General features: G+C 49.5%; 2 long non-coding RNA genes across 4 annotated transcripts; one reads left to right on the forward strand and one right to left on the reverse strand.

Moving 5' to 3' along the window:
• The first annotated feature begins 10327 nt into the window (after positions 1-10327).
• Positions 10328-24429, forward strand: LOC121820439 (uncharacterized). Of its 3 annotated transcripts, none has more exons than XR_009595128.1 (4): positions 10328-11208; positions 19787-19907; positions 20813-20887; positions 23783-24429. It is a non-coding gene; the product is annotated as an uncharacterized LOC121820439 (long non-coding RNA). The 3 variants fall into 3 exon arrangements; XR_009595127.1 differs by lacking the exon at positions 10328-11208 and adding an exon at positions 18729-18927; XR_006060971.2 differs by lacking the exon at positions 10328-11208 and having other exon boundaries at positions 18729-19907.
• A 326-nt stretch (positions 24430-24755) lies between these two features.
• LOC121820440 (uncharacterized) lies at positions 24756-27024 on the reverse strand. Its single transcript, XR_006060972.1, has 2 exons — positions 26835-27024; positions 24756-26569 (listed from the first exon to the last, which is right to left on the reverse strand). It is a non-coding gene; the product is annotated as an uncharacterized LOC121820440 (long non-coding RNA).
• Positions 27025-27330: the final 306 nt, after the last annotated feature.

Consider the following 27330-nt stretch of genomic DNA (forward strand, 5'->3'; position numbering starts at 1 on the left):
TGGCAACTTCCTTTGTTTCTTTCCCTGTGAAGAACAAGACACCCCACGTGGAAACACCCAGGTGTTTTATGAATGGAGGCTCTAGAAAATCATCAGAACGTCTGATGTTCTTAGCCTGGGGGACTTACAGGAACCCTGAAACTGAATTCAAGGGCGAGGTTTCAAAAGAAGGAAATGGGCAGGGGCGAAGGGGAGTGAGCTTCGCAAGCAGGCTTGCTCAGGGAGCACCTTGGTGGCTCCACATCAAGGGCAGCAGGGCTGCATGGGGCTGTCTTGGAGCAGGTTGGGGGACTTTTCAGGAAACCACTGGCTCTGCCTCAGGTCTCTGGCTGGGCGGTTTCAAGATTAACCTGCATCTGGGCTGATGCACAAACCTGTGGATTCCCTTGCAGAAAAACTCAGCTGGGGTTTCAGACTGCAGAAATCTATTTTAATAGTTAGGGGGAAAAAAAAAACCTGTTCTTACAGATATTCCTCTCCCAGTCCTTCTTTTCCACCCCCCAGAGCCCAAGAGAGCACCTAGTCTCTCAGGGAGTAGTCCCTTGGAAGGTTATATACTAGCCTTTCTGAGCCCATGGAGGTAGACCCTAGTGAGGAGTGTTTTCTGCCCCTTTGGAAATGTCTTTGAGTTAAAACATCCAGGAGCTTCTTGCAGGTTGCCTGGGATACCAAATGGCTTAACAACCCTGATGAGTATAACATGGTGATAAAAGGAACACGGACCCTGCAGATGCCCTCTGAGCTGGGCAGGAGAGTCACCCCTCACGCTGTTCAGCCTCATGCTGGGTGGGCTGGTGTGACCGAGACCAGGCCCGGCCGGGAGTTTCAGCACCCTGAGTGCAGTCAGGACCCTGGTGAGGGGAGTGATGGACTTATCTTTTATAATTTCAAGGATCCTTAAAATTGGCAGGTGCTCCCGGGTACATGGGATGTGTGAGCCTGGCGTCTCCTCATTCCCCTACACAACTTCTCTTATTCATCTACACACCTGACTTCACACGGACAGAAGGAAAGCGAGAAAGAATCTCAGTTCTAGCAATGACAAGCCAGCCACCTACCTCTGACTCTCAGTGTCTTCAGGTGAAAATGAGGGTGTTTGACTAGGGGTTCTGAGCTCCCCTTCCAGTTCTAAACGTTTCATGACTCCAGGGTTTTCTCAGATTGAGTTTTTGAAGCAATCAGATATTGACAAAGTAGAGTGATGGGCACTGGAGAGAGACCGCAAGTTAACATTGCGTCCTTGCCTCCTGGGACCCCAACGGGGAAACAGACGTAGACGTGAATTCTCAGAATACAGGGCAGTACAGGGGGAGAAGGGGATGACGACAGAGGCTGAGATGGTTGGATGGCATCACCAACTCAGTGGACAAGAGTTTGAGCAAGCTCTGGGAGATGGTGAAGGACTGGGATGCCTGGTGTGCTGCAGTCCATGGGGTCGCAAAGAGCCGGACACGACTGAGTGACTGAATGACAGAAGTCGGCAGACTCACACCTGCGTGACTGAGGGAGCCCTGAAAGCGATGCTGAGGTCCGCGCTGGGTCTAGCAGGGTGTCAGGCATCCTCGAAGTGGTAAGCACTGTAGACAGGGAAACCCGGGTAGAGCCTGGAGATGGGAACCAGGCAGGCGTGTCAGGTTCAGCATGGGGGGTTTTCCCTGCACCAGGCAGTTCTCTGACACCAGCCCGGTGTCCCCCAACCTCCGCCCATTCAACCCAATTCTGAAACTCTCTCCCTGGGGGAGCATCAGATTCTATGAGTCCAGGGCTCAGCCTCACAAGACCGCCAACTTCGGACACCAATCACTAGCCCTGTGCTTCTGACCAACTGACTATAAATCAGTGGTTCTCACGACCCCCACCTGGGCTTCAGTTAATTTTCTAGAGGGGCTCACGGAATTCAGGAAACCAGGTGACTCACAAGGTTACTGGCCTAGCACAAAGGATAAGCGTCAATAGCCAGAAGAAGCGATACCTAGGTGAGGTTTCCAACCAAGGAGCTTTGGCCCCGTGGAGTCTGGGGCCCAGCACGGCAGCTCGTAGATCCATTCTCCAGTGTGGAAGCTCTCCAAACAAACTCCATCCTTAAAAAAAAAAAAAAATGTTTGTTTTATTTATTGATTTGGCTGCCCTGGTCTCAGTCGAGGCACACAGGAACTTCAGTGCCGGCAAGATGATCTTTAGTTTCAGTTTGTAAATTCCACTTGAGAGCAGTGAGCTCTCAGTTGCAACATGTGGGATCCAGCCCCACTTTCCTTAGCCGTGGGGAGTGGATTGCACCTCTAGCCTCTCTCCCCTCCAGAAAGGTCTGGGGGTGGGACTATAAATCCCAACCCTCTCATCCTGCGGTTGGTTCTTCTGGTGAGCAGCCCCCACTGCCCTCGGAGACTTGGAGGCTTTCCAGAAGTCACCACAGTAACATCACTAAAACCACCTTTACTTCTCTCAACACTTAGGAAATTCCAAGTGTTTGCAAACTCTGCCAGGATGGTGGGGACAGGGTAACCAGACAGGACAGACAGGGACCAGATATATATTTCTTGCTACAAATGACAACATCATCTTGGGGTTTTGAGAAAAGCCCACTAAGACCGCAATGAGGGAAATACCAGACCCACAAGGTAAGTATAGCAGGGCTTCGCACTCTGTAGCAAAGTGAGATTTGTACCTAGGATTGTTGTGTGGGCGGTATAGGAGCTGTTTTGGAGGAAGCAAGACTGAAAAGCTGGGGAGCCATGGATTCGTTCAGTTAATCTGGAGGGAAACTGGTGAGACCTGCTCGAAGGCAGTGAGCACGTTAGGGAGGGCTGGATGAGATGTATCAATACGGAGAGAGTGGAATCTGCAGGATTTGGGTGACTGATGGGATTCACGGGATGATGAACTGGAGGAGTCAGGAGGTTGCCTAGATTGCAGAAGAATAGAGAGTCACCATTAACTCAGAAAAGACAGAGCGGAGAAGAGCAGGTTAGGAGTACAAGTGTGGGCAGCACCCTGATTTGGGGTCTGGAGGGTGTGGAGGCATCCAGCAGAGAGTAGGGAGCTCATGGCTGGGCGTTGGGACACCAACGGGGAAGAAGGTCACAGATTTAGGAGCAGAATCATTGGAAAAGACTCTGATGCTGGGGAAAACTGAGGGCAAAAGAAGAGGGCAGCAGAGGAGGAGATGGTTGGATGGCATCACAGACTCCATAGACATGAGTTTGAGCAAGCTCCAGGAGACAGTGAAGGACCAGGAGGCCTGGCGTGCTGCAGTCCACAGGGTCACAAAGAGTGGGACACGACTGAGCGACTAACTCTTTCACTCACTCAGAAACCTACAGAAAAGTTGAAAGAATAGTACAATGACAATATCTTACACTTGGATTCACCAGCTGACATTTTGCTACATTTTCCCTGAGAAACCCCTCTGAGAGGTACATAAGCCCATTACTGGTAATGCTAACTTTGATGACAAATAATGATAACCAGGTCTTTCCACGAAAAGGCACTGCTTACATTCTGTAGTTAGTGAGAAGGTTGTGGGGTGCTGCTTTAAGATCCTGGCACTGTTCTGTTCCCCAAAAATCTTCATCTTAGCATCCACTGATCCATTGAAGATCTTTGCCTGAGTCACTTAGTACATTGGTGGGTTGCAAAATTCAAGCCCTTTGTTTTGCTTTTGGTATCACTTTGGATTATAGATTTTTAATTCAATGTGTTATATGGGTTAATTGGCATCATTATTGGTTTTGGTGGACTCATTGTCCCAAATTTGATCAGTGGGAGTTCCATCAAGCTGGCTCCTATGTAACTTTCGACACATCTCTGTTAAGTGAGCCCTAAGGTCCAGGCTCACCTTGCTTTTTTTGCTCCCAATAGCAGGAAATAGCTGGACCTGGCTGTTTCTCTAAGGAGCTCTGGCACCTGTTTGTAGGAATTGTATTTAGAAAACAAAACATGCCTGCTAGTGTGTTTATTACTATTGAGATGTCATAGCTTCTAGACCTTCAGTAATTTAAAAAATGACAACAGTGATAAACTAGAAGCTTGTTGAGGGGCTAAGGTGTTTGTATGCATCACTTAATTTCATCCTTACAGCAACCCTGTGAGGTAGAAACTACTGCTTTTGTTTCTCTACCTTTGAGTAAACCAGGTTTAAACATATTAAATAACTTACTGGAAGCAGAATCCAAATGCCTGGTTGGAGAATTCAGTCTCTGAGGGCCTGAGACCAACTTGGCACTGCTGTAACCTTTATCATCATCGATCTGACAGTAACACTACAAAGACAGGTGTCCCACTGCACAGAGGGGGAAACCGGAGGCTCAGAGGTGGTGTGTGGCCTGAACCAGGTCATCAGCTAGTATGAGACAGAGCCAGATTTTGGTATCACTTTGGATTACAGATTTGTAACTCAACGTGTTAGAGTTATTGCCATCATTATTGGTTTCAGTGGACTCATTGTCCCAATTTGATCAGTGGGAGCTCCTTCAAGCTGGCTCCTGTGTGCTTTCGACACATCTCTGTTAAGTGAGCTGGAGGCCCTGCTCCCCCTCCCCACGCGTGGTCTTCTCCTGCTTGGGCTCTGGGAGGAACATGTCAGGCAAGGTGTGGCTGGGCCTTGCTCATACTCTCCAGAGCTTCCACTCACTGCCTTCCCAGCATCTCCACCTCCTAGAGCCATGGATGGGGCTGAATGAAGGAAATAGCCAGGACTGCCCGGGCTGGTGACTGTCTGGATTAGAACCTGCCCATGGAAAACTGATTTCTCTGTGTGCTCATGGTAGTGGTGGGTTTGCCTCTGTGAGAAGCACAGACCGGGAACAGATGTTGCAGCAAAGGCCTGGTTCCTCCTAGGTTGTCTTCTCCAGCTGCTCCAGAGGCCCTGGGGCCCAGATCTGAGACGGGTAGGCTGTGGTTACAGGATTCAGAGTACAATGTGCTGGGGTCAATAGACTTGGGTTTGAATATCACCTCTGTCCTTTATTATTATTATCATCTGTGACATGTTGGGTTACTTACTCAGCAAAATCTCCAAGTCCCCAGTAACAGTTCAGTTCAGTTCAGTTCAGTCGCTCAGTCGTGTCCAACTCTTTGTGACCCCATGAATTGCAGCATACCAGGCCTCCCTGTCCATCACCAACTTCCGGAGTTCACCCAAACTCATGTCCATTGAGTTGGTGATGCCATCCAGCCATCTCATCCTCTGTTGTCCCCTTCTCCTCCTGCCCTCAATCCCTCCCAGCATCAGAGTCTTTTCCAATGAGTCAACTCTTCACATGAGGTGGCCAAAGTATTGGAGTTTCAGCTTCAGCATCAGTCCTTCCAAAGAACACCCAGGACTGATCTCCTTTAGAACGGACTGGTTGGATCTCCTTGCAGTCCAAGGGACTCTCAAGAGTCTTCTCCAACACCACAGTTCAAAAGCATCAATTCTTTGGCACTCAGCTTGCTTCACAATCCAACTTTCACATCCATACATGACCACAGGAAAAACCATAGCCTTGACTAGATGGACCTTTGTTGGCAAAGTAATATCTCTGCTTTTGAATATGCTATCTAGGTTGGTCATAACTTTCCTTCCAAGGAGTAAGCATCTTTTAATTTCATGGCTGCAGTCACCATCTGCAGTGATTTTGGAGCCCCCCCAAATAAAGTCTGACACTGTTTCCACTGTTTCCCCATCTATTTCCCATGAAGTGATGGGACCAGATGCCATGATTTTCGTTTTCTGAATGTTAAGCTTTAAGCCAACTTTTTCACTCTCTTCTTTCACTTTCATCAAGAGGCTTTTTAGTTCCTCTTCACTTTGTGCCATAAGGGTGGTGTTATCTGCATATCTGAGGTTACTGATATTTCTCCTGGCAATCTTGATTCCAGCTTGTGCTTCTTCCAGCCCAGCATTTCTTATGATGTACTCTGCATATAAGTTAAATAAGCAGAGTGACAATATACAGCCTTGATGTACTCCTTTTCCTATTTGGAACCAGTCTGTTGTTCCATGTCCAGTTCTAACTGTTGCTTCCTGACCTGCATACAGATTTCTCAAGAGGCAGGTTAGGTGGTCTGGTATTCCCATCTCTTGAAGAATTTTCCACAGTTTATTGTGATCCACACAGTCAAAGGCTTTGGCATAGTCAATAAAGCAGAAATAGATGTTTTTCTGGAACTCTTTTGCTTTTTCCATGATCCAGCGGATGTTAGCAATTTGACCTCTGGTTCCTCTGCCTTTTCTAAAACCAGCTTGAATATCTGGAAGTTCACGGTTCACGTATTGCTAAAGCCTGGTTTGGAGAATTTTCAGCATTACTTTACTAGCGTGTGAGATGAGTACAATTGTGCGGTAGTTTGAGCATTCTTTGGCATTGCCTTTCTTTGGGATTGGAATGAAAACTGACCTTTTCCAGTCCTGTGGCCACTGTTGAGTTTTCCAAATTTGCTGGCATATTCAGTGCAGCACTTTCACAGCATCATCTTTCAGGATTTGAAATAGCTCCACTGGAATTCCATCACCTCCAGTAGCTTTGTTTGTAGTGATGCTTTCTAAGGCCCACTTGACTTCACATTCCAGGACGTCTGGCTCTAGGTGAGTGATCACACCATCGTGATTATCTGGGTCATGAAGATCTTTTTTGTACAGTTCTTCTGTGTATTCTTGCCACCTCTTCTTAATATCTTCTGCTTCTGTTAGGTCCAGACCATTTCTGTCCTTTATCGAGCCCATCTTTGCATGAAATGTTCCCTTGGTATCTCTAATTTTCTTGAAGAGATCTCTAGTCTTTCCCATTCTGTTGTTTTCCTCTATTTCTTTGTATTGATCTCTGAGGAAGGCTTTCTTATCTCTTCTTGCTATTCTTTGGAACTCTGCATTCAGATGCTTATATCTTTCCTTTTCTCCTTTGTTTTTCGCTTCACTTCTTTTCAGTTATTTTATGGCCTCCCCAGTCATTTTGCTTTTTTGCATTTCTTTTCCATGGGGATGGTCTTGATCCCTGTCTCCTGTACAATGTCACGAACCTCCATCCATAGTTCATCAGGCACTCTATCTATCAGATCTAGTCCCTTAAATCTATTTCTCACTTCCACTGTATAATTATATGGAATTTGATTTAGGTCATACCTGAATGGTCTAGTGGTTTTCCCTACTTTCTTCAATTTAAGTCTAAATTTGGTTCATGATCTGAGCCACAGTCAGCTCCTGGTCTTGTTTTTGCTGACTGTATAGAGCTCCTCCATCTTTGGCTGCAAAGAATATAATCAATCTGATTTCAGTGTTGACCATCTGGTGATGTCCATGTGTAGAGTCTTCGCTTGTGTTGTTGGAAGAGGGTGTTTGCTATGACCAATGCATTCTCTTGGCAAAACTCTATTAGCCTTTGCCCTGCTTCATTCCGTACTCCAAGGCCAAATTTGCCTGTTACCCCAGGTGTTTCTTGACTTCCTACTTTTGCATTCCAGTCCCCTATAACGAAAAGGACATCTTTTGGGGGGTGTTTTGTAGGTCTTCATAGAACCATTCATCTTCAGCTTCTTCAGCATTACTGGTTGGGGCATAGGCTTGGATTACTGTGATATTGAAAGGTTTGCCTTGGAAACGAACAGAGATCATTCTGTTGTTTTTGAGTGCATCCAAGTACTGCATTTCGGACTCTTTTGTTGACTATGATGGCTACTCCATTTCTTCTAAGGGATTCCTGCCCACAGTAGTAGATATAATGGTCATCCGAGTTAAATTCACCATTCCAGTCCATCCTAGTTCGCTGATTCCTAGAATGTCGACATTCACCCTTGCCATCTCCTGTTTGACCACTTCCAATTTGCCTTGATTCATGGACCTAACATTCCAGGTTCCTATGCAATATTGCTCTTAACAGCATCGGACCTTGCTTCTATCACCAGTCACATCCACAACTGGGTATTGGTTTTGCTTTGGCTCCATCCCTTCATTCTTTCTGAAGTTATTTCTCCACTGATCTCCAGTAGCATATTGGGCACCTACCGACCTGGGGAGTTCCTCTTTCAGTATCCTATCATTTTGCCTTTCATACTGTTCATGGGGTTCTCAAGGCAAGAATACTAAAGTGGTTTGCCATTCCCCTCTCCAGTGGACCACATTCTGTCAGACCTCTCCACCATGACCCGCCCATCTTGGGTGGCCCCACATGGCATGGCTTAGTTTCGTTGAGTTAGACAAGGCTGTGGTCCATGTGATTAGATTAGCTAGTTTTCTGTGATTATGGTTTGTGTGTCTGCCCTCTGATGCCTCTCACAGCACCTACTGTCTTACTTGGGTTTTTCTTACCTTGGATGTGGGGTATCTCTTCACGGCTGCTCCAGCAAAGCGCAGCCGCTGCTTTTTACCTTGGATGAGGGGTATCTCCTCACAGCCGCCCCTCCTGACCTTGAACGTGGAGTAGCTCCTCTCGGCTGCCGCCCCTGACCTCGGTAACAGTTGCTGCTGCTGCTGCTGCTGCTAAGTCACTTCAGTCGTGTCTGACTCTGTGCGACCCCATAGATGGCACCCACCAGGCTCCCCCGTCCCTAGGATTCTCCAGGCAAGAACACTGGAGTGGGCTGCCATTTCCTTCTCCAATGCATGAAAGTGAAAAGTGAAAGCGAAGTCGCTCAGTCGTGTCCGACCTTAGCGACCCCATGGACTGCAGCCCACCAGGCTCCTCCATCCATGGGATTTTCCCGGCAAGAGTACTGGAGTGGGGTGCCATTGCCTTCTTCGTTAGTAACAGTTAACGCCATCTAAAAAATGCAGTTCAAGCCCAGCTTATCCTAGGGAGCTGAACAGTGTCTCCAAGGGCAAAGGGCTCCCAGCAGGTCACCGGGAAGTGGGGAGGGCGGAGCTGTGTGAGGGCCACCATTCCTTCTTTCTTGTGGGCTTGTGGATCTCCATGTGGGCGGCGGGGCCAGAAGTGGTCCTCTCCAGCCTGGCCCACTGATGCCCATTGATGTCTCCTGTCCTTTCCTGCGTCTGCTCCGCACAGGAGCCAGAGCAGCATCCTAAAAACACAAATCAGATCACTTTGCCCCCTAATTTCAAGCCTGTGTGAAGGCGAGGGGTCTTTGCTGGCCCCTTGGCTGGAAAGAACCTACCCCAGAAGGTAAATAATTGATCCTACCTGAGGGATGTTCTTCTTCTTTTTTAAAAAATCTATTTATGTATTTATTTGGCTGCCCGGAGTCTTAGTTGTGGCACATGGGATCTGCAATGTGGGATCTAGTTCCCTGACCAGGGATGGAACCCTTGGGCTGGGGGCTCGGAGTCTCAGCTCAGCTCAGCTCAGCTCAGCTCAGCTCACCAGGGAAGACCTCTGAGCCGTGGTCTGAACAAGGAATTCAGATTCAGATCCAAAGCACGTCCCTGGAAAACCTGTGCTACCCGCCCCCCAACTCGCGCCCCTCCTCGACCTCCGTTGCCCCGCCTACCCTGGATTCTATGTCACATTATCCTGCTCTTACAGCCTTTCTCACTTCCTGGATTTACCTTGCTCATTCATTCGCCAGCTGATAACCTGCTGTCCACCCTTTGAAACCTAAGTTCTTCGGAGTCAGAGCTTGTTCTTGAGTGGCACAGAGCAGGTGCCCAGAGAGAATTTGGCTCCAAGCCCTGCTTCTCTCAGGGAACAATGTCTTAAGGTCTGCTATCTTCCTTCAGAACCTGCTTTAAGGCTTGGGGTGGGGGGTTCAGGGAAAAGCAAAAATATAGGGGGTAGGACGGGGAGGGGATGCTCTCTCCGGACCTGGAGGAGGGATCACTCGGGTCTTGAGCATGACTCGCCCAAGGAGCGGGTGGGTACGTGTGCCAACGCCTCCCGGGGCTCTGGGCTCCTCTGGCTGGTCCATGGACCTCTGACCCCCTCCCAGAGTCTGCGCTCCCGGAGCAGGGTGGGTCTTGTCCCTCCTGGCCAATCTTCACGCCCAGGCCCTCCTCCAAACCTTTATTCATCCAGACCTGGATGATGCACGAATACGTGTGCGTGTGTCCTGACGACATTGCCGAGCGGCTTGTTTCTCCACAAGCCCCTTCTTGCCCTTTCGACAGACGTAAAGGCTAAGACGAGATGTATTTACAGTTCGTGCTGAGAAGATCTCTGCTTAGGCAAGTGCCTTTAAACCTGCATTCCCAGGGAGAATAGCAGCTCCAGATGCCGTTATTTGCCTTAAACAAGGGGAAGCCGCCCTCTGCCGGTCGCAGTCGGCGATGCCACACACGGGCTGCGCGAACCAGGACCGCCCCCTCCGGTCCCCCCGCCCCCAACTCCTCCCACCAGAGGGAGAGGCTGGCCTGGGAAGCTTCAGACAATTCTTAAGGTTTAAGAAGCTGAGGTTTCTCTTTTCTCTTTAACTCATTTTCTTTCCTTGTGTCGTTCCTCCTCCGCTCCTGCCAATTTCAACTGTTGACACTGAAGGTCTGTTGAAAGTGGATAGTGTGTGTTGGATATAATTTCATCCCAGAAGACAAAAAAAAAGGTTGATATCTACCGGAGAGGAAATAGAAAATAATCATTAAACAAATCATTAAACAAGCCACTCCACCCTAAAAGAAATCAGTCCTGAATATTCATTGGAAGCACTGATGCTGAAGCTGAAACTCCAATACTTTGGCCACCGGATGCAAAGAACTGACTCCTTGGAAAAGACCCTGAGGCTGGGGAAGATTGAAGGCGGGAGGAGAAGGAGACAACCGAGGATGAGATGGTTGGATGGCATCACCGACGCGATGGACATGAGTTTGAGCAAACTCCAGGAGTTGGTGATTGACAGGGAGGCTGGGTGTGGGTCCAGTTCATGGGGTTGCAAAGAGTCGAACATGACTGAGCAACTGAACTGACTGAACTGAAACTCTCAAAGTCAGCAACCAGGGTTGTGAATTCGCAGAACCAAGCATTTACTTCAGTGTAACAGAGAAATTACCCCTGGGAGGGGTTGGCATATTTCTTCTTTAACACACAAGTGAAGGTGTTTATTAATCACTGGTATGTGACAGGAAGGCGGTAGCCTTCCTAGGTGTGGGTATATTTGTTTAAACTTTAGTCTTCTGGGAAGGGACTGCTCTGGGCTGGGGCGCAGGTGACTGGCATAACCTGAGGGCTTTCTGGAGTCATTCTTCGTGCCCAGTTCTGGAGCTCAGATTCAGATGTCTAATGTTTGGCTTTTATCCTGATCATATTAAGTGACTTGCACCACAGAGGATGCCAAGACCTGTGCTGAGCTGAGGTGAGGAACTACACAGTCGCTTCTATGAACAGAGCAACTTAGGCCTCCAGGGAGGGAGAGCCTCCCACATAGCCAGCGTAGGCATCATTAGGGCCTTAGGGTGGACAGAGGGAGCCTGGGGTCTGGAGTTGGACAGGCCTGGGTGGGGATCTTGACTTGGCTACTCACTAGCTGGAACTGCACTGCCTCTTCAGCCCATCTGAACTCATTTCCTCTTCTGTAAAACTGAGGTGATGAGAATCCAGTGTAACTTTTGCAAAAGGCAGTGCTCACCTTGGTCAGTGGTGTGCAATATTCTGAATAACAGCCGATAATGATCCATGCTGTGTTGGAGATGCCAGCACACAAGAGGACTGGGCTGTTGGGCTGAAAAATCTAGAATAGTTTCCTAATGCCAACAAAAATCCGTATAGTCAAAGCCATGGTATTTCCAGTAGTCATGTACGGATGCAAGAGCTTTATGTGGGTCATAAAGTAGGCTGAGCACCAAAGAACTGATGCTTTTGGATTGTGGTGCTGGAGAAGACTCTTAAGAGTCCTTTGGACTGCAAGGAGATCAAACTAGTCAATTGTAAAGGAAATCAACCCTGAATATTCATTGGAAGGACTGATGCTGAAGCTGAAGTTCTAATACTTTGGCCACTTGATGCGAAGAACTGGCTCATTGGGAAAGACCCTGAGGCTGGGAAAGATTGAGGGCAGGAGAAGGGGACGACAGAGGATGAGATGGTTGGATGGCATCACCGACTCAATGGACATGGAGTTTCAGCAAACTCTGGAAGATAGTGAAGGACAGGGAAGCCTGGGGTACTGCAGTCCCTGGGGTAGAAAAGAGCTGGGCACAACTGAGTGACTGAACACAACAATGGTTGTCACTCTAACAATGGCTACCGTGAGAAGTTTGGGATCTGAAAGAGAAGATGTACACAAGCAAGTAATAAGAGTCTAGTACATTCGTTAGAATAATAGATGTTCAAATAACTTACCATGTGATACCTAAGAGGAAATCTCACTTGGGGATCAGGGAAGGTTCTGGAGAAGACAGGACCTTTGAGCTATGTCTTAAAGAACAGCAGGCGTTCATTGTGGGTAGATGGTGCAGCTTGTGTGCTCAGGCTCGGATCAAGAAGACCTTGGCAGGCACAGGGAGTGAAGAGCTCACTGTGAAAGGGGAGAAGGGGGAATGTGTGAGTCAGATGGAAGTGATGCTACTAAAGGAGGCTGCAGAACCACATGTGCTGTGTGTGCTAGGCCAGGGCCTGCTGGCCGGGAAGAGTGATGCTGGAGATGGTGAGCAGGGTCACAACAAGCTTCCCCGTGCACTGCCAGCTCCTGACTGCAGAGTCTTGCCCCCAGGCTGGTGGGGCCACCACCGTGGCCCTGCATGGATGGGTGTGGCTTTGGGCCCCAGTTGCTGGTTATCCTTGTTCAGGAAGTTTGGTCGGATTTCAGCCTGAGCAGCCCCACCATAATTGCTAGTGCTCCATCCAGGGGTTTGCCTGGAGGAAGCCTCTAGGAGCTTTTGTACTGGAGGCACTCGAAGGGCCTAGAGGCTCCAGATGTGACTGGAGCGAGAAGCTCCACTGGAGAAAGTGGCCTTATGACCAATGACTGGCCACTTGGTCTCTGGGGAGGGTTGACAGAGGGAGTGAGTCATGTCTGCCATTTGACTTGGCATTTTGTTCCATAAACTGAGTCTTGCAGCCTCTTCCCAGGTGGTGCTAGTGGTAAAGAACCCACCTGCCAAAGCAGCAGACACAGAAGGCATGGGTTCGATCTTTTGGTTGGGAAGATTCCCCTGGAGAAGGACATGGCAACCCACTCCAGTATCCTTGCCTGGAGAATCCCATGGACAGAGGAGCCTGGTGGGGTACAGTCCACGGGGTTGCAAAGAGTCAGACATGACTGAAGCGACTTAGCACACACGCGGCATCTGACACTTAGGCCGCGGGTGGGAGACAGCTGGACTTGAAGACTTGGGCACTTCCTGGCTGTGGTAGCGGGGCAGGGAGGGAGAGGCACCTTCCTCCCACTTCAGGGTGAATCTGCCCAGAAAGGAGCCAGAGGAGAAAGGGTTCTGAGTCTCAATCTGGAGAATCTAGGCTTGAATCCTGTTTATTAAAGCAGGACCTTTACTAAGGATCCCACCTCCCTATGGCTCTGTTTCCTCCTCTACAAAATAGAATGACAATCGTTTCCTTATTATGTTTAGGGAAGTTAATTGCAGTTTAATGAGACAACATACCTCCATGTTTCCCAAAGAGGCTGACACCAGGTAATTAGCAAATGGTACCTCTCACTGACTTCTTTAAGATGTGATTTACTTGATGACCTTCCTCCTCCCCGTAATTCCATACTTCTGTGCCCTTGAGCCTGGCTTTGCTTCTCCCCCACCTGATAGCTGGCTTGCACACCTATGTAAACCCTGGTTCCTCCGCTCTGCTGCCTGGAGAAGGCCAGCAAGCCTTCAGCACCTTGTGGGTATGTTCCGATCTGATACAAACGGTCAAGACCATGACAAGGCGTTCTTGCCTTGAGTGTGGCACAGATGCTCTTGGGAGGATTTGCGGCCCTTTGCTGGTTTTGTGAGTTGGGTGGATTCTTAGTTGGTGGCTAAGGAATCCCCAGGGAGCTCTCTTTGAGGAGCACCAAGAGCCTGATCATGATACCTGTGAAATTGGCATCAGAACTCACGGCCGAGGGGGTTCCTCCTCTGCCAGGGTTTAGAAAAATTTCATCCAGAGCAGAAACCAAGAATAAGTTCAGGTTGTGATATTGTTTTCAGAGGTCATTATCCACAAGGAAGTAAGTGTACAGGCATTCATAGGGCTTGGAGTTCATTGCCTCTTGTGTCGCTGGGAACGGTGTCAGAAATACTAGATTCTGAATTCTCGAGTTCTAGCAGCAGGTTAATACAGGTAGGAGCTACATGCAACCAAATGCTGATCAATAACAAGCATTTTTTAAACTCTCAGAATGCCTTAACAATGGGCAGGCCTCCTTGAGGGCTCCTGGATAAGACAGACTCAAGCACAGAGGGTAGTCAGGCTGTAAAAGAGGCATGATTTTTGCAGGGAGTGTGGGGGTGGGAAGGGAGAGAGTAGGATTCATTGGGTCCTTTAAACCCTAACAGCAGAGGCTGTGGGAAACATCTAGAAGTCAGGCTCCTCTAACTCTCCCTGTGCCCTTGGCCAAACCATAACATCTCCAGGCCCCAGCTGTTTGCGCAGTCTTCACAGGAAATGATCGAAGTGAATGATTTAGATTCCTCCCAGCTCGCAAGTCTCACGATTTAAAAGAAAATGTGGCAGATCTTGGAAACTCCGAGGTAGTCCAATGGTTAGGACTTCCTGCTCTCACTGCTGAGTGGGCCGGTTCCTATCCCTGGTCCAGGAACTAAGATCCCAGAAGCCATGCTGTGTGATCCAAAAAAAAACCATATCACATTTTTACAATTCAAGGAGCACTCTGTACAGCACAGTCCACAGACTCAAGAGCTAGATGCATTTCTGCTTGTTTTAAAAAATTGCTTTGATCATTCTGTCTATAGCCTGCCTTGACTCGGGCTTCTCGGCATACCCATGACCATAACTCAGGTCCAGCTGACACCTTGCCCCTCCTCATAGGCCTTTTCCAAGCTGTGTGTAGGGGGCACACTACAGCTTTATGTTGGAACCAGAGGTGGGAGAAGCCACCGGTGACAGGGCGCTGTTAGGAAGGCAACATACCCAACCCAAGCCTTGGAGCAAAATAAAGCCCTTGGCTACCAGCATGAATTTACGGAAGCCAGCAAAGTGTTTCTCTGCAGGGCTGAGTCACTGCACTGCAGAAAAGTGCACAGGCAGCAAAGAATGAATATTTATGGAGTGTGTGTTCCCTGCCACCGGGCACGGCTGGCACCGTCACGTCAGTGATTAGAGAAGCAGGCGAGTTTCTGGCTCAGAAAGCTAAGTGACAGGGGTCCTGCCATTCTGGCTGATGGACTGTGGGGCCCTGGGCAGGTCACTTACCCACACAGGGTAATGAGGTCTGGAGCTCAGTGCTGTTACAGAGCAGCCTCAGGGGGCTGAGGCTTCCCCCATCCCCACCCAGCAGGACCCTAGGTGGCGCTGGGACTGGGTGAAGTCACTGGGAGTGATTCATTTATTAATATTTTTAAATTTTAAAATTCGTGTTGGCGTACAGTTGGGGCTTCCCTGGTGGTTCAGACGATAAAGAATCTGCCTGCAGTGCAGGGGACCTGGGTTCAATCCCTGGGTCGGGAAGGTCCCCTGGAGAAGGGAATGGCAACCCACTCCAGTATTCTTGCTTGGAACATAGAGGAGTCTGGCTGGCTACCACCAGGTCAGACCTGACTTTACCATGATGTGTTAATTTCTGCTGTACGGCAAAGTGAATCAGCTATACGTATACAGATGTCCCCTCTTTTTTGGATTTCCTCCCCATTTAGGTCACCACAGAGCGTTTAGTAGATCCCTGTGCTATACAGTGGGCTCTCATTACCAGTGAAGTCGCTCAGTCGTGTCTGACTCTTTGCAACCCCGTGGACTGTAGCCTACCAGGCTCCTCCATCCATGGAATTTTCCAGGCAAGAATACTGGAGTGGGTTGCCATTTCCTTCTCCAGGGGATCTTCCTGACTCGGGGATCAAACCCAGGTCTCCTGCATTACAGGCAGAGGCTTTACTGTCTGAGCCACCAGGGAAGCCCCGGACTCTCATTAGTTACCTATTTTATACATCGTATCAGTAGTATGTATATGTCAACCCTAGTCTCCTTTCATCCCTTACACCCCTTCCCCTCTTGGCCTCCATACCTTTGTGCTCCTCCTCTGTGTCTCTGTTTCTGTTTTGTGAGCAGGCTCATCTGTACCAATTTTCTCGTTTCAACATATAAGTGATATTATATGGTATCTGTTTTTCTCTATCTGACTTACACTCTCTATGACAGCCTCTAGGTCCATCGGTGTCTCTGCAAATGGCTCACTTTTGTCCCTTTTTATGGCTGAGTAGTGCTCCATTGTGTATATGCACCACGTCTTTATCCGTTCCTCTCTGGACACCTAGGCTGCTTCCATGTCCTGCCCATTGTAAACAGTGCTGCAGTGAACACTGGGGTACGTGTATATTGATTTATTTTTTTTGAAAGATGACTTGTGGCTGCTCACAAATAGACTGCATAGGATTTATTTGTTAGCTTTGCCTTTACAAGCTACGACCCCCAGATTGCCCATGCCGACTGTGACATTCCGTTCCAGCTCAGGTTTCTGTAGGCTGTGGCACTGTCCCTGCCCCTTCTCGCCAGGCTGTGACCCTCTGGGGACAAAGGGACCATCCCCTGCAGCTGAAACCTGCAGCCTGGAGTTGGAGCCCAGCCCTGCTCACATCCCATACGTGGACAGGCGCACAGGCCAAAGTCGATGAGGCAGGAGGCATGGGCACTGGACGGGATAGCAGTACCACCCGCCCAGGGAGCAGGCGGTGCCAGGAGACCCGTGAGTACTCACTGTGATGGTTCAAGGGTGACAGAGGTGACACCGGCCAGGGTGCTGGCTGCGGAGCTGCAGAAAGAAACGGAGGTGGGCTATGCACGGGTGGGAGAATGGTCTCCAGTTGGGTGTGGAGGTGGTGTTCAGGAAAGAGGAGAACCCAGGATTACTTCTGGGTTTCCAGGGTAACTCTGGAGGGGGTTCCAGTGCCGAGCTGAGGAGGCTGTGAAAGGACAGGTCGGGGACTGAGGGTCGGGGAGTCAGGCACAAGCGTGAGGCAGTAGGACCTGAGGCTGGGGCTCCAGGCAGGTCGGCATTGGTGATGCGGACTTAGCTGCCAGGCGTAGGTTCTGTGCCCATCTAGGCAGGCAAACAGAGGCGGGGGATTTCTCAACATCTCATGCGCAGACATCAAAGGAATGATGGTTTTAAAATCAGGAAATTAAGAGGTCAAGTAAAAATCCATGGAACATTTTTTGTACTATGTATAGTTTTAAGGTTTCTTTGTTAGCTTGCTGCTGCTGCTAAGTTGCTTCAGTTGTGTCCAACTCTGTGCGACCCCATAGACAGCAGCCCACCAGGCTCCCCCGGCCCTGGGATTCTCCAGGCAAGAACACTGGAGTGGGTTGCCATTGCCTTCTCCGTTTGTTAGCTTGCTGCTGCTGCTGCTGCTAAGTTGCTTCAGTTGTGTCCGACTCTGTGCGACCCCATAGACGGCTGCCCACCAGGCTCCCCCGTCCCTGGGATTCTCCAGGCAAGAACACTGGAGTGGGTTGCCATTTCCTTCTCCAGTGCACGAAAGTGAAAAGTGAAAGTGAAGTCGCTCAGTCATGTCCGACTCTTAGCGACCCCATGGACTGCAGCCTCCCAGGCTCCTACGCCCATGGGATTTTCCCGGCAAGAGTACTGGAGTGGGGTGCCATTGCCCTCTCCGTTTGTTAGCTTAGGAGCAGACAATTAGGTCACTCCTTGTCGGGGGTGGGGTGGGGTGGGGTGGGGTAGAGGGCAGAGTGCAAAGTTGAAGGTCAGAGCCCTAGGGAGGGGAGGAGAGGCGACCAGGGATGGGCCACTTGCAGGGAGACTGATTACAGAAATGAATGTCTTAAGGAGGACAGGGAGCAAGTTCATCACCGTCAGAGAAAGGTACAAATATGGAAAGGGAGAAAATGAGAATTCCTAGTTAGATTGGAAATGGAGGTGTTCAAACTCCTTTTTGAACAGAAAGATACAGAGATGAATATAGCTGTGTCTGTGTGTGTGTCTCCAGCTGTACTGTCATCTCCATCTCCATCTATGTTTGTATTTTACATCCCTTCCCCAGGAGCAGTGACACTCAAATTGCAACGAGCATACTAAACACCCAGATCTGGGTTTCTAAATAACAGAAAACATCTTGATGGGGCTTTCAATGGCCAAACCAGGGACAATATGAGCGTCAAAATATAAAATTACAGGAAGAGATAACCTGATGAATAAAACAGGAGACCCCAAGTATGTAAGATATAAATAAATGAAAGAATAAATAAAAAAAATAGATGGAAGAATATATGTACATGAATGACAGGCTAAATTGATAAGGAACATGGTATTCAAATAGTTTAGACATACCTCCCCACAAGAGAGTTATTAATAGCAAAGCAGAGATGAGTGCTTTTACAGAGGGGGAGACTGGCTGGCATTCCCCTAGTCGGGTGACCCAAGTGAACATCGTCAGTAATGGAACAAATCACAGTTTTGTGCCACCTGATAGGATACAGTGAAAAAGCAGAGCATCCCGCTGCTTCTGAAGATCCTGAGAGAAGTGGCTCCAAGGGTGCACGCTGCCCCCGCCCCCAGGATTGAACACAGACTTTTGTGTGCGTGCATGCTAAGTCGCTTCAGTCGTGTCAACTGAGAGCAGAGGCTGGTCCGCGGGAGTCTTTGTAAATGAGGTGACGGTGCTCAGGAAGCAGATGTAGGTCAAGGTCAGCCTTTGTGGCTCTGAGGCTGTGCATCTGCCAGTGGTCTCCCCATCACACCCAGCAGCTTCCTTCAGTGACAAATGTCTTATCTCTGTTTAGTCGCTCAATCATCTCTGACTCTTTGAGACCCCACGGACTGTAGCCCTCCAGGCTCCTCTGTCCATGGGATTCTCCAGGCAAGAACACTGGAGTGGGCTGTATTGCCCTCCTCCAGGCGCTCTTCCAGACCCAGGGATCGAACCCGGCTCTCTCACGTCTCCTGCATTGACAGGTGAGTTCTTTACCACGAGCGCCATCTGGGAAGCCCACTTTTGTACATGCCTGTGTATATTTTTCTGGGAAGAGGAGCCAACACTTTGTAAGAGTCTCAAAGGGTACAAACCTGAAAACTAAAGAATCATAGCTCTAGATGGGATTAAATTGATAGTTCAATTAAATTGAACCAAGCTCGACAGGATTTAGTTGCCTGACTACAAACAACATACTTGGTACTTCTCATCCTGGCCACCTTTCTTTGCTACTTTGACAGAGAGCATCCCATCGTTTTGCAGAAAATGCAGTGTCATATCTAATGGCATTCTTGGATCTGCTAGTTTGGTGTGCTTAGTCAGTCAGTTGTGTCTGAGTCTTTGCGATCCCATGGACTATACCCTGCCAGGCTCCTCTGTCCACGGGGATTCTCCAGGCAAGAATACTGGAGTGTGTTGCCATGCCCTCCTCCAGGGGATCTTCCCAACCCAGAGATTGAACCCAGGTCTCCCACACTGCAGGCAGATTCCTTACCATCTGAGCCATGGTAGTTCTGCACATTAAAAGAAAAATTTGTTTGTCAAGACTTCAACTTTATAGCCCATCATGGGTCGCTCGTGGTACCACTTTCTTTACTCAATCTCAGAGGCCATCTGTGTACTCTTCAGGTCTGGAATTGCACTAATAATTAGTAGAATGCCTCGGAGCGTCTATCATTGTGCTCTCAGAAGCTGAGGGCCGGGGTGAGGACAGTCCTCTGGTGATACGGTACTTTATCCCTGGTTGCTGCACAGCCCCGCCTCCCTTCTGCTGTATCCAGGCGTGTGCGCGTGTGTTCATCTTTGGCTTCCACTCCCTAGGGCCTTTTCTCTCCCCTCTAGGCACCTGATGCGAAGAGCCCACTCACTGGAAAAGATCCTGATGCTGGGAAAGATTGAGGGCAGGAGGAGAAGGGGGCGGCAGAAAATGCGGTGGCTGGATGGCATCACCAACTCAATAGACGTGAGTTCAAGCAAACTCTGGGAGAACAGTGGAGGACTCAGGAGCCTGGCAGGCTATGGTCCACGGGGTCACTAAGAGCTGGACAGGATTTAGTAACTGAGCAACGGCAACAGCTAGGCATCCGTCCTGTGCTGTTTCACACGCACGTGCCATGAAGCCCACACAGATGTCTGGCAGCCCTCGTTTGGTCTCTCACTTCCTGACACACAGTATGTTTACAAGGCTCTGTTCGCTTACTCCGTTCCTTCTGGCTCCAGCAGGGTATTTCAGAGAGTCCCTCTTCCACTGTTCCCACTCGCCCCCCATAGATGGACCTCCCACGGCCACAAACAGAACTTCAGTGAGCATCTCCCTGGCCCTTAGGACATGGAGGCAGATTTCCCCAGGATGCCTGTGTGTGGGTGGTGTTGGATTACAGGTCCGCACGTTGACCTTGACTTCAGTGCTGCTCTCTAGAAACGCTGCACTGTTCTCCAGACCTCCCACAGGACTGAGGAATCCCAGTGATCCCACACCTGGGCCCCTACCTGCCAATATCCAGCTTCCCAATTCTGGCCAATCAAATGGCTGTAAATGATACTCCGTTGTTACTTTTTTTTTAAAATATAAATTTATTTATTTTAATTGGAGGTTAATTACTTTACAATATTGTATTGGTTTTGCCATAATCAACATGAATCCGCCACAGGTATACACTCATGTGTGAAACGAATCGCCAGTCCAGGTTCGATGCATGATACTGGATGCTTGGGGCTGGTGCACTGGGACGACCCAGCGGGATGGTACGGGGAGGGAGGGGGGATGGGGGTTCAGGATGGGGAACACGTGTATACCGTTGTTACTTTGATTTGCATGCCTCTAATTACTAATGAGTTTGAGCATCTCTTCGCATGCCTGTTATCCAGACAGTTGCCTCTTCTGTGCATTTGCCTCCTCCTGATCCTTTGTTTATTGAAGAGAGGGGACCTTGACACCCACCGGTGAGTTGCAGGGCTCAGCTCGTGCGTATCCTGACCTGGTCCCTTGTCAGTTTTGACATTGCTAGTATCTTCTCCCAGGCGGTCTGATAACGTTGTCCTTCCTCTAAGATCCGTTTGCTGTGACGTATTCAAATCCATTAAGCACTTGCCGCATGCTCTGCCCTTCTGAGGTTTTGTTTAAGAACTGCTTTCCCACTTTGGGGTCACCAAGATCCTCTCCTTGGAGGTGCCGCAACCACATTCAAATTGAGCGTGACAACAACTGAGCATCGTCTCGGGTGTCTTGCACCTTTACAGGCTTGTCATTGCGGGTGCTGCAGCTCGAAGCCCAGCCTCACTCCCCTCTTCCCGCTTTCAATGCCCACTTCCTCAAAAACCAAACCCCAAACTCCGATGAATCTAGCCTTCTCAGTCCCCTGCTGTGCTCCACTCTCACTCACATCACGGCGACTTCATTACCGCACCCGGCGCCCCAATTATTTCCTGTGGGCTCCCCTCTCTCCAGGAGATAGGCACCCACCCTTTATTTATTTTGCCCATGGCTACCGGGTCAATGCTCTTAGTAGGCACCTCATAAATACTCCCCTCTCTCCAGATTCAAGCTGCTGCCAAAGGCTGATTACTTAAGCCTCCAAAACCTTTTTAAAAATGCATTCCTTCCTGTCCATCTCCAAAGCCACATCCGTGCCTGGGTTTAATCATTGCATGCTCAGACTTTACAACTGTTTGCACCCTCTTCCTGTCTGCCTGGGCTCCAGTGAGAGCAGAGAAGCGCTGTAAAAATCACGCTGGCTTAGAATCCCTGGGTTCAAAGGGATTTTATCCAGGCTCCAACCCACCCTGCCTCTGGGGCTAGAGCTGCCTTTACAGTATTCACATTTCTAACACACGCTGCTCAGTCTCTGCTTGAAGACCTGCAGTCACAGTGGTGTCCCTACCATTTGAAGTTGCTGACTTCCTCTTTGGGCTTCCCTGGTGGTTCAGATGGTAAAGAATCTGTCTGCAATGCAGGAGACCCGGGTTTGATCCCTGGGTCAGGAAGATCCCCTGGAGAAGGAAATGGCTATGCACTCTGGTGTTCTTGCCTGGAGAATCCCATGGACAGAGGAACCTGGAGGGCTACAGTCGATGGGGTTAGAGTCAGACACGACTGAGCAACTAACACTTTTCACATTCCCTCTTTGACCAGAGGGCGCTTCCTTATTTTAAGCTGAAATTTGGCACCTGGTAGCTTACAACTGTGGAGAAGGCAATGGCACCTCACTCCAATATTCTTGCCTGGAAAATCCCGTGGATGGAGGAGCCTGGTAGGCTGCAGTCCGTGGGGTCACTAAGAGTCGGACACGACTGAGCGACTTTACTTTCACTTTTTACTTTCATGTATTGGAGAAGGAAACGGCAACCCACTCCAGTATTCTTGCCTGGAGAATCCCAGGGACAGAGGAGCCTAGTGGGCTGCCGTCTATGGGGTCGCACAGAGTCGAACACGACTGAAATGACTTAGCAGCAGCAGCTTACAACTATTGGTCTTCATTTTTCCTGTTGGGACAGTTCAGAACAACTCTTGAAGCCTCTTTCAGTAAATGGATCTCCCAAGTGTGGTGCCCAGACCAGACACAGTCCTGCCGAGGGAAAGATGGAAAGATGGAAGGCAGCTCTCTTCTCTCTCCCTGGGTTGATTTCCTGCGGCAGCTGTAACAGGCAACCACAAACATGACGGCTTGAAACAACAGGGATTTATTGTCTCACACTTCTGGATGCCAGAATTCCAAAATCAGTGTTCCTGGGCCAGAATCAAGGTGTTGGCTGGACTGTCTCCCCCGACCGCGCCGCCCTGAGACTCTGTTGTCCCTCTGGCTCCTGGTGGCAGCTGGCTTTCCTTGGTTCTGTGGCAGCGTTGCTCCACTTTTCAAGGCCAGCGCTTTCGAGTCCCTCCATCTGTCTTCACAGCACTTGTATTTAGTAACATCTCCCTTTGCTTCCCTCTTAAGAGGAATGCATCTGATTGCACTTAGGGCTCACCTGGATAATTTTGGACCATCTCCCCACCTCAAGACCCCTAACTTCACCACATCTGCAAAGCAAAGCCCTTATAAGGTAGCATTCACAGGCTCCAGAAATAAGGATGTGGGTAGCTTTGGAGGAAATTTTTCCACTCTACCACACTCTCCTTAAAAGACAAGGCTTTCTTTAAGAGAGCCTAACATCTCATTAGCGTCTTCTGGTGGTCATATCATACCATTGACTTTTACACTGAGTATATTTTCTGTGTGTGTGGCTAAGTTGCTTCAGTCATGTGCGACTCTTTGTGACCCTATTCTATGGACTGTAGCCCACAAGGCTCCTCTGTCCATGGAATTTTGCAGGCGAGAATACAGGAGTGGGGTGCCATGCCGTCCTCCAGGGGTTCTTTACGGCCCAGGGATCGAACCTGTGTCTCCTGCATTGGCAGGTGGATTCTTTACTGCTAAGCCACCTGGGAAGCCCCCTGACTACAATACTTTATCCCCAATAAATAACAAACTATTACCTTTAAACCATCATCCCAGTTCTGTTTGCTGTCTTCTCAGATCTATCAATTTGGAATTTCCACGAACTTAGTTAGATCTGCAAACGTTAAAGTTGGTAAGCACTGGCTTATTATCAGTGATGGAGATGTTCAATGGGCCTGGCTGGCAGCAGTGCCCGTGGCTCTTCACCATATATCTCCCTCCAGCTTCCATAAAGCCTGTTCCCCTCCCCTTTCATCTTATCTGTCTCTTCTCCTAGGCTGTCTGCTGATTTATGCAGTGTCTTACACTTAGTAGGAGGTGCGAATGATTTATCAACCTTTTATGTTCCATATTCCAAACCTGACGTTAAGCCCATCACTCATGGATTTACTCTTACTTTCAGATCAAAGTTAAATACTTGACACCACAAGGAAGATGCGATGCAGAGCAGAGGTTCTTCAACTGAAGAGTGTCAGAATCGCCTGGTGTGTGTTAGTCGCTTAGTTGTGTCTGAGTCTTTGCAGCCCCAAGGACTGTAGCCTGCCAGGCTCCTCTGTCCATGGCATTCTCCAGGCAAGAATACTAGAGTGGGTAACCATTCCCTTCTCCAGGAGATCTTCCCTACCCAGGGATCAAACCTGGGTCCCCTGCGTTGCAGTCTGGAGGGCTTGTTAAAGCAGACTGCCGAGTCTACCTTCAGAGTTTCTTATTCAGGAAGTCTAGGAAGAGACCTGAAAATCTGCATTTCGAATGTGTTCCAAGGTGACACTTTCTGAGAATCAACAATGTAAAGTATGCCGAGTTCCATTACATCTGCAGATAAGCAAAGATGTCAGGACTTTCATCCCAAGTGTGTTTGGCCACAACAGGTGTCACGTGTTTGCTGCCATAATAATGGAGTGTAGCTGGCTCTCTTCGGTCTTAACTAGTCTTGATTAGATAAGAAAAGTTAATCTTTCACCAATACACAGACATCAAGTTGCCTTCATTCCTTACTGCTTTGTTTTCCAACTTTTCCTGTCCTCTGCAATTAAAAAGTATTTGTAAACATATGATGACTTCAGTTGATCACCTAACACAAAAGCTAAAGCAGAACCTATAACATTTTTTCCAAGTTATGTAAATTTAAGATCCCTCCCTTCCCCCACTTCTGAAAGTCTTTACTCCCTAGATCCATTTCAACCTCCAGTGCCCCAGGTTCTTCCATTTCTCCTGAATGGTAATGGCAGGGCTGAGTGGGGGAGAACAGGGGTGTTTCTTTATTGTTTAACTTTTTATATTATATTGGAGTCTAGCGGATTAACAATGTTGTGATAGTTTCAGGTGAAGAGCAAAGGGACTCAGCTGTACATATATGTGTATGCATTCTCCCCCAAACTCCCCTCCCATCCAGTCTGCCACATAACATTGAGCAGAATTCAACAAACAGGCGTGTTTAAATATCTGCACGGAGTAACCAACTTCTCTTCCTGCTGCTCCAGGCAGGAAGTGCAGTCCTGACTTGCACAGGCTGAGTGGTGGGTACAAAGCCTGGACCATCATTTTGGCTTTTCTCAAAATGACCGAAGATGGCCTCCACGTGATCAAGCATGGGCCAAGATGTCCTCTGAGTCAGGCTGGGCCTTGGGCCATCCAGGAGACCCTTCACCCCTCTTAGCTCCTCTGCCCCTCTGGTTTCCCCAGGGTTGAGAACCCCAGGCCCTGAGGGACACAGTGCCACCTTTTTGATTTGGTCCAAAAAGGACATGTCTTTTAATGTAGTTCGCAGAGTCAACAAGAGCATCTCCTTCTCTCTGTCTCTCTTTGCCTCGTCTCCTTTTTTCTCTCTCCAGCGACTGCAGCTCTGTGCAGGAGGGTCAGCCTGTTACCTCTGCTGGGGTTCATATGAGATCCCATTGCATGACTGACCACACCGCCATCCATGCACAGAATGAGTGACAGAAGAGGGGGCCCCCCATCACGGGGCTGACTGCCTGCTGCAGATGGCTGAAACTCCTAGACATTTTCCACATTTAAATGTTTTATGAAGGAAATAAAACACAAGGCTGGATTAGAGTTGCCACTGAGCGTTACAAGCTTTTTCAGATGTTCATATGAACAGTTTACTTATCATTTCTACTTCCATCACACCAACAAATGAAACTCCTCAAGTTTATGGTGCTTTAACTCTCTTCTTCATTGAGTCTACAGGAGACATTCCCTTTTCTGACAGCAGCCTTCATGAGTCAGTATTATACATTCAGAAAAGGGAAACAAAAAAGCAAGTGGCATTTGCAAACCATTCCTTCCTTGCCAAATACACAGTGGTTCCAGGAGAGAAATCCCACACGCCTCTATGTCCCGGGGCAGATAAGTCCAGATGGAACACGGAGTGTTCTACGGCTGCTGGGTACATAGCGTTCAGTTACAGAGCCTCCTCGGCACTTTTCTGGCCGAACCCATTTTTCGTTTTTATTGCTTTTCTGTTCTTTGGCTCAGCCTGTGTGAATCTTGCCACTGAGATCTCGGATGCACCCAACTGAAATCTCTCATCTGGCTTTTATTTGTGCGTGCGTGCGTGTGTGTGCCTGCGTGTGTGTGAGTGTGTATGTTTTAGCTGGAAAACCACCCCCAGACGACCGAACTTGAACATCTGAAGCGGCTCGAGGGAGCCGATGTCCGCCAGGGGGCGCCGCCCCCCACCCCATCGCGGGGACCACGCGGGGCCGCGGGGCCTCGGCGCCTTCAGGGCGCGGTCGCGCGCGCAGGGACGCACCGTGCGCACCGCTCGCGTGGCGAGGGGACGCGGGCTGCGGAGGTCCGGGGGGCTGTCCTCACCGCCAGCGGAGCGGGCGAGCGGGCGGGCGGGGAGGGCGCGGCGCCGGGCGGAGCGCTGAGCCGTCGGGTCCCCGAGTCCCTAATGGGCCGCGCGCGGCCACAGCCCCGGAGCCGCGGGGCCGGGAGAAGGAAACCGCCCTGCCGGATGGAGATCGATCTCGCTCGGAGACGGCTGAGTCGGCGCTGCGGTTCCCCGGGGGTCCGGCTCCTCGCGCCGGATGCCCTTTCCTGGTGCAGGTGCTTCTGTGCTTTGAAAATCCAAGTCTGAATTTCTCGCCAAAGGCCCCTGTATCCTGATTGGAGAGATCATGAAATCCAAGGTCACTGGAAGCAATTTTCCGAAGTTGGCTTTTATCCGGGCGTCCCCTGGGCACTGCAAGGGGCGGAGAACAAGGGTGTTTAAAGGTCTACACGCGCACAACCAGCTTCTCCCTCTCTTCTTTGGAGAGGAGGGCGGTCGGGTTCCGCACCCCCCTCCCCACCTGGTGTAGGTGTGTCTGGTGGAAGTGTCCTGAGCAGATAGGAGCCAGAGGCCCTGTGAAATGAGCACCTTTAATTTTCCTAGCAACCCGGCCGCCCTCATTTTACAGAGGACAAAACCAGGGCTGGGAGAGGCGCATTTACCCAAGCTTACACACCTGGTTGTGGTCCAAGGCAGGTCTATCACCCAACTGTCCCCCGGGGGAGGGTCTTGATTCTCCTAAACCTCCGCCCATGAACCCAGTCCCAAGGTAGGTTTAACTCTCATTACAGACGGGAGGGAGGGGACAAAGGCGGTTCCCAAAGCTATTGCCCAACGTTGCAGAGTTCCGGACTCATTGTGTATGAGATGTAGGGACACAAAACTTGCGCTGGTCACTCGTAACTTAATGCTACCAGTATTTCCTCTGGTGTCCCAACACTTGCCCAGCTTGTGGGGCGGGGAAAGTTTAGGGGGAGGGACTTCCCTGGTGGTCTAGTGGCTAAGGCTCCGCCCTCCCAGTGAAGGGGCCCTGGGGTTCCATCCCTGGTCAGGGCGCTAGATCCCGCATGCCACAACTAAAGACCCTGAGTGCTGCAGCTAAGGCCTGGTGCAGCCAAATAAATATAAATAAACATTAAAAAAAAAAGTTTAGGGGCTCTATTAGTTTTGCT

The sequence above is a fragment of the Ovis aries genome, chromosome 10, assembly GCF_016772045.2.
Source record: "Ovis aries strain OAR_USU_Benz2616 breed Rambouillet chromosome 10, ARS-UI_Ramb_v3.0, whole genome shotgun sequence".
NCBI lineage: Eukaryota > Metazoa > Chordata > Mammalia > Artiodactyla > Bovidae > Ovis > Ovis aries.